Here is a 5962-nt window from a genome sequence, read left to right as displayed (position 1 = left end):
TTTAGATTGCTAAGAAGCTGCTGAGAACAGACTATGGATTCCACCAGCATCTTCTTTCATGTCCATGAAACATGGAAAGCTTTTGAAAGAAATTATCCAGAGCTGCAATAAATTTGTTTTGAAGCACAAGTTTTACTATTGGCTCGGTCAGTAGTTTCCAGATAAACCTTTTCTTGTCCAGCAGTGATGGTAGTCATCAAACTTGCATTTTTTGACCGCATACAAGCTAGAGTTCTTCTGCCTCTCCTGTGCCAACAGGTTCAGCTGGCTTTGAAGTGAGGACACTAATTCATTTGCATTCTTTGTATATACACACTTTTCCATTTCTGCTTCTCTTGAATTCCCACAGTACTTTGCATCTGAGAAACAACACTGGCTATTTCTGTAATGTTTCCAGAATGAAACAAAAATCTTCTAAGAAGATATTGTTTTTTATGGTCCTCGATCTCATCAACCAGAAAATTTCCTTATGTTATTCTGAAACAAACAGTTTAGTTCCAGGACAATTTCTGCCATTGCTGTCAAGATATTTAGTGCTCCTCCTGATCCAGATATTTGCTTCTCAGTCAACTTGAATGGTTCAGCTTTACCTGCAAATGGCACAGTCCTATTTTGTTCCACATTTTCAGACCCTTGAGAAAGTTCAGAAAGGTCAGAGATTTTTTAACAGAGGTAAAAGACCGTGATACAACTAATGCAGATACATTATCTGCTGAACAACTGCTAGATAGGAGGACACCTATAAATTATGCATCAAATGCCAACATCTATTGCTGCTTCAGATAGTTCTCACTAACTGAATCTTGTACTTTATTGACCAGAACATGAATTTCTCCTGCAAATCTATTTGGGTGATAGCACAACAGCTCTCTTATGATACAGTTTTGTAAGAAAACATGATTTATATTAATAGTACTGACAAAATGGCTAGCTGTGCCGTGAAGTTTTTGTGTATTCAGAACTGAAACCATATATTTTTTCTCAGCTAGAGAAATCTTGGTTTCTTGCAGATCTGTCTGTGCTTAATTTCAGTTATTTCTCTTTGAATTGCAGATCTGTTTTCATTGTTTCATTGCTTTTATTAATTGTGAATGGTTTAGTGATTGTTTTCATACTTTTTCCATAGTGCTCATTATCTCAATATACTCTGTATCTTGCTCTTCTCAAACTGTCAGCTTTCCTTTAAGGTCTACATGAATTTTCAGTGAAAATATAGATTCCATTTTACTCTTGTGCAGCAGTGGGGTCTCCTTTCAGGTGCTTAATCTCTTCAGTATCGTCCTCAATAACAGCTCCTTTTGGCAGATGCTGGTTGAGGTTTCATCACGTTATTTGCTCTGTGAGCATACTCCACGGTCCTCTGTTTTCCCTTGGGATTTATAGATGTGGGAGAAACTCTGGCTATTACTGATGTTCTTTTTGTTCTCTTAGAGTCTTGAAGGATCCTCTTAGGATGTCTTCTGTGTCTTCTTCGACAAGAGCAGCAATAACTCTTTCAGGATAGATCACTTGGTATTTCCAGCTTCATAAACTTTCTTATCCAGCTGCATAAACTTCTGCCCCAAAATGAAGTGCTTTTACCTCATTTACCTCCAGTTTAAATTCCCAGTTCTAAGCTCTTGTTCATCTGCTTAAGTTACTTTCCTACAAATGGTAAAGGAAAACTAGGATCTACTGGAATATGCATTCATCTAAGTAGCTGCAATGGTTGTTTTTGCTGCACCTTTTTCCAAGATCTGGTAGGTTTTATTTTAGTTGTGTTCAGATATTTCTTTGGAGCCGTTCACATTTACATGTGTCTTGTGTATGGGATCATCGAACACCTGCAGTCTTTCTCTAGAGCTGGGAATAGGAGTAAGATAAAAAAGCTCTTTGTTATATATTTCCAGAATAGAGAATTTTACCAAAAAAATCATTGCCAATCTCTGTGACTCTTTCTAATATTTAATGAGTATTGCCAGACTGCTTTCAGTGGTGTCCAGCAACAGGACAAGGAGCAGTGACCATAAACCAAAACACAAGAAGTTCCAGCTCAACAAGAGGAAGAACTTTACATTGAAGGTGGCAGAGCCCTGTAGGAGTCTGCCTAGGGAGGTCAAGCAGTATCCCTCTTTGGAGACATCTGAAACCCACTGGGACACAATCAAGGAAAGGTACTGTAGCCATAACAGTTTTGTGTTGCACATGAATTAACTGGTTCTCATGAAGCACTGGCCTTGCCTTTATGCCTCTGTTTAGTAACAAAAATGGGCCTCTGCCTGGTGTTGCACTGCACAAGCCCCAAGCTGCTTGACCCTTGATGTGGGGAAGCCTTGCATTACTACCCAAAACACTCCAAATACTGCATCTGGTGCACTTTCTGAACTAACTTTCCAGATGTTACTGGCTGCTCTGCAGATGAAGAATTGGAGTATTTCTAGATACCTTTCACAAACACCTTAGAACAATTCTGTCAGTAGGCTTAAGTGAAGGCCCCCAAGCTGCAGAAGTGTCTTAAACACTTGTTATCCATGATCACTCCGTGATGTGGCATGTATGCAAAATTTAATATGGAGGTATGTTGGAGACGGAGGCAGAGATCTACTCTTTTTCTATGAACTTCACAGATCAGAAAACAGAAACTAAACTCGTAATAAAATCTAGCAAGATGAAAACTCAAAAGCAGAGATGCAGAGCTGGGTCCTGTGCCCCTGCAGAGACGGCATCTGGAGAAATGCATGATGGCGCAGCACTTGTATCTCAGACGAATGTTCCTCATCGCTTTTGCTCATAAGATTTTTTAAAAGTCACATTAAACTCCATAAGATGATAGAGCAGTGATGCTTTAATATCCTAGGCTATAGCGCTCTGGTCCCGACTTTGCAGAGACCTCATCTTTCCAGCCGTATCTCTTGTCCTAAAATCCTCCTTCCCAAACGGCCCCCTGACAGCCCTCCTGACCCCGCCACCCCCCTGGTTATCCCGCCTCGCAGGTACGCTTCCTACAAACTTAGCGCTACTTAAAGGTCTCACTCAACCAGGCCTTTTCCCTCCAGCGCTCCCGCAGGCCCGTGGCCCCGGCGGGTGAGCAGCGCGGCGGCTCTCGCCTGCCGGGGGCACCGCGGGCTGCGCTGCCGGGCCCACAGCCCCCGGGAGCGGCCGACACACCACCGCCTCCTCCTCCATCTCCTCCTCCTCCTCCTCCGACAGGTGCGGCCCTCCCGGGCCGCCGCTGCGCACTGGGCGGGGCGGGGAAGCTCCTCCTGCTCGGGCACCGGAGCGGCACAGGCGGGACGGCGGCTCTGCGGCGCGGGAGCTGCTCGCCCGCAGCTCGTCCCCCCGCTGCCGTCGGAGCGCAGCGGAGCGGGGCGGAGAGGCGGCGCCGCCACCGCCGTGCGCAGCCCCGGCACCTGCCCGAGGTGAGCGAGCGGCCGGGCCCGCGGCGGCGCCTCGCCGCCCGTGTTACCTAACCGGGACCGGGGCGGGGGGCGGCCGCCGGTCGTGCCCTGCGGCCCCGGCCGCTCAGCACCGCTGCGCTGGGGAAGGGGGCTCTGATGGGGAGCAGGGGGCGGCGAGGGCGAGTGTCCCCGTTGCCAGGGAGACGGGTCAAGCGCAGCTCCAGCCTCCGGGGCGCCCCCGGGCAGCGAGCGGCGCTCCCGCCGGCCCTCGGCTCCGCGTAGGAGGCGGCGGGGAGCGGCGGTGGGGGGAGGATGAGCCCGAGCCCGGAGTGGCTCCGGGACGCCCTGAGCCCCGCTCGCCGCGGGGTTGTGCGGGGACGTGCTCCAGGTGCTGGGCTGGCGGCGGCTCCGTGAAACATGGCTCTGCCGCCGCGACACGGGCGCTGCGAGGCGGCTCGCTACTTGGTGCGAGCTGCGCTCGCCTGTGCCCGCACTCGAAGCTACTCGTTTGACTGACAAAATCAAGCTCTCGCTCCTCTCCGGCGTTTAGATATGCGGGAGCTCACAGCTGCAAATGATCCAGGCACCCTGATTGCTGGAACGTTGTATCTGCAGCCTTCGCAATCGAGAAGGTGCTGCTCAGGTGGTTGCGGCTGATGGTGGGGAAAGATTTGGTTCCCGGCAGGAAATTTCCAGTTCGGTCGATCTGAGCAATTCTGGCGAAGGAGCGCGGGTCCCCGCGATGCCGCAGGTTGCAGATTGCTCAGCTCATTGCTGCTGCTCTCCCAGGCCATCGGAGCGGGGTGGATTCCGCCCGTGGAGCGAGCCCGGATCGTCTGAGCGGGCTCTGGCGGGGTCGGAGTGACAGCTGATCCATAGCTGTCACACCGAACACTGGGAAGCAGCGTGCTTAGCACCAGAGGCCACAATAAAATGGGAAAGAAGTGGAATTATCGTTTTTGTCTTCCCTCGGGGAAATAAACTGCAGACGTTGATCATAGCGAATCGCGTGACTATAGTTTTTAAAGCTTGTCATGAATTTTTCCAGTTTTGTAGGGCTAGGAAAATATGTAACAAACGTTTCAAAGGAAAGTTGGAGTTAGTCTTGTTTGAGTAAATGTTCATGGCAGCGTTTGCTCAGTCGTGAAGAGACCAGGAGCAGACTCAGAGGCCACAATCCTGTTAACTGTAGCACATAGGGTAAAGGATTACTGGAGCCCTGCCAATTCCTGTTGATTCTGGGATCTGCCTCCATGAAGCAGTTGGCAGGAGCAAGACCACTGAGACGTGTTTAATTCTTCTGAGTTTTTATCTGAAAACCATATTTGTTGTTTAAATAGATCCTACAGAAATCCAGTGATGTGCTGAATAAGTAATGCAGTTACCACAGATGCTTAAAAAGCCACCCATATATAGCTACTCAGTCACATCTCTTTGTATTATTCAAGTTTACAGATGATTACAGGGAAATTTTTTCTTTACTTTGAAACTACTGCAGAAAAACTCCTTTAATCTTTTGCCTTTTTTTCAGACTGTGAATAATTTGACAGCATCTGTAAAGGATTTTACAGTTATTATGTACAAAGTACTATGCTAGGTATGGGTATTTTCAAATTAGAAATTTAGAGAATAATAATTTATAATTTTTAATTTTATTTAGGTGTCTACAATGTTTATTAAAATATTATATTATACTGTACACACAAGCAACAAAAGGCCCTGTAAATTCCTGTAAGGCATGCATGGACAAAATGTACATTTGGGCAGCTATTGAATTGGCAGATGGGGCAAAGATTGTACTCCTAATATGTCAAGAGGGAAAGAAGTTGCCTTGGGGTTTCTTTGGAAATGGTCCACTGAGATTGGCAGGTATACATCTCTTTCAGTTCAAAACGAGAGAAGATTCTGTTAGGGGAGGGAATTTTAATATGGAAATTGAAGTGTTCTTTGTTTACCACTTTGTAGCTCAGCATGAACCACACACAAGATGAGATTAACTACAGTTTTTACCACTGTCAGAATACAATGGAATATTTTAAAAGTAAAAATGACCCTGCAGAAATTTAATTTATGGATATATTTTTATCAAAGTGAGCTTGGAAGTGACTGTGCTTCAAACTGACTCTGAACAAATAGTGTAGAATCTTGTCTTGGACAAGACATATGAGATTCCTACTGATCTTCTAGTGGAGTTGTAATCTTTCTTCAGTCTTGTCTTCTCTTTAAAACAGGATATGAACAACTGTGTTTAAGATGGCAACTTCTGTTGGAAAGTCTGTGTATTGCCAATCGTGTGAGTGAATTTCACCCAAAATTTGAATTTGAACATACAAAGAAATTTGAGTAGCATCAAGGGAGGTTGTTTTGTTTTGTTTTGTTTTGTTTTGTTTTGTTTTCCTTTCTTCTTATTAAGAGGAGCAGTAACTTTTGATTTTATAGTAAGGAGAGGTATGGTTAGAAGATCAGTAGCAGATGGAAATTTATGCTGGCATGGGTCTTTTCTTCAGTGAGCAATTACAAAATAAAGTAAGTGCAATTTGAACAGAGAAAAAGCTATGTTAATTTTAAAAAAGATTTTTTTGCTG

At 45.7% G+C, this 5962-nt stretch overlaps 1 pseudogene; it reads right to left on the bottom strand.

Annotated features, from left to right (window-relative positions):
- LOC103822361 (kinesin-like protein KIF11-A) lies at nucleotides 1-4171 on the bottom strand (annotated as a pseudogene).
- Nucleotides 4172-5962: the final 1791 nt, after the last annotated feature.

The sequence above is a fragment of the Serinus canaria genome, chromosome 3, assembly GCF_022539315.1.
Source record: "Serinus canaria isolate serCan28SL12 chromosome 3, serCan2020, whole genome shotgun sequence".
In the NCBI taxonomy this organism is placed as follows: Eukaryota; Metazoa; Chordata; class Aves; order Passeriformes; family Fringillidae; genus Serinus; species Serinus canaria.
This window is presented reverse-complemented; position numbering and strand designations above follow the sequence as displayed.